Genomic DNA, 1731 nt, shown 5'->3' on the forward strand with positions numbered 1-1731 from the left:
TTTTCTATAGAAAATTAATTTTTTCGACTTAAAAGTTAACGATTTCATTTTTGGTCTGAAACAGATCTTTCTTTTAGAGAAATTAGATCATCGTGGTTTAAAATTAATCTTTTTAGTTAATAATTCTTTTTTTTATTAAACATGACTTTTTTCAGTTGAAAATTAAAATCATCGAATTTTGGTAAAAAACTTACCTTTTTTAGAGAAATTAAATATTTTTGGTTAAAAATTTATCTTTTTGGTTGAAAATTTCTTTCAAAATTAAAAAATTTGATTGAAAATACATGTATTTTGTTAAAATTAATCTTTTTTGATAAAAAATTAATCTTTCTGTTAAGAAAGTAAACAAAAACAAATGTTCGCTGCATGCACATTGCCGTTGCGCGGGAAAATGACGTGCACGATATAACTCGGCAAGCAGAAAAAGCTACACGGTTTAGAAAAATAAAAAGATCATAAGGAATAATTTGCACACAAAAAAGTGAGAAAAAAACGAGCTCAAAACGAAAAATCAGAATGCAACTTTTTAAAAAATTTTTCTACCTGAAATTTTGACTTTTTTCTAGAATTTCACAGTAAAAAGCGTACTTACCTCTACATAAGACCTATAAATTTTAGTAAAATAGGTTAAAAATGTCTGGGAGTAGTACTTAAAAAAAATCATCAAAAAATTCAATGTGACGTCATTTCTACAATTCTGAAATTTTTTCAAAAATATTTCATCACAATATCTTACCTACCTAACACTAATATTTATCCAAGTTAAAATAAAAACACTCTTATAGCTAACAACTCTGATATTCCTGACCTGGAACCTCTCTTTAGGTAATATTTTAAATAATTCGTTAAATAATAAATTCGGAAATTTCAGAATTTTGGGGATTTTAATGATTCGTTATTTTTCTAATTGACTGGGGACACGCTAATAATTGTTATTTATTTACTCACCTGCATTTTGGAACCATACGATAAATTTTTCACTGCTTTTCGGTGGTAAACAGAATAAAATAATCCCGGCATCTCCTCGTGTATTTCGACAGTCTATGTAATCACACCGATCGGTAGCACTTGGAGACATTATTTTTATTCTGTTTTCACTTTGAAACACTTTTTAATTAATTCACTACCAGTAAACTATTGATTAAGCTCAAGTTCAAGGTTAAAATAATATCCAATCACGTAAATACCAAAGGCTTTAATCGCACCGGCATGTGTTTGTTCCTTTGTTGTGAAATTAGGAAAACAAGTGAGTGCAGGTCTAACATGCGCACGTCGTCATATTGCGATTTAAAAAATCACGTGATCCAGTTTAAATTTTTTGTAAATTGTCACTCCTGTTTCTAATTGTTATTTTAATAATTAATTTACTTTTTCTCTTTTATAAAACTTTGAATATAATTAGGAAGTACAGCCAGGATTACATTAATAATAAATTTTTTCAATGTGAAATTCGATATGTGTATATATAATAGAGCGGAGTAAGAATGATCAAATTGGTCAAATCGTTTGAGCTGAGCGAAAAAAATTTGTGGGTAGGATCCGAGAAAAGTAAAAAAAAAAAATAGTTTTGAAATTGGTTCATATCTTCTGTTCCCTTTTTTATTTGAAAATTCCAAAAAGTTTTCCTATTGCTTCGAAAATTATGGCGAACTTTTTCTATGTTTAGTTTTTTTCTAGTGAATAATAATAAAAATTTTAAAATAAACAAATTTTTTTTGCTTAATTTAGAAT

Source organism: Belonocnema kinseyi, chromosome 7, assembly GCF_010883055.1.
Source record: "Belonocnema kinseyi isolate 2016_QV_RU_SX_M_011 chromosome 7, B_treatae_v1, whole genome shotgun sequence".
In the NCBI taxonomy this organism is placed as follows: domain Eukaryota; kingdom Metazoa; phylum Arthropoda; class Insecta; order Hymenoptera; family Cynipidae; genus Belonocnema; species Belonocnema kinseyi.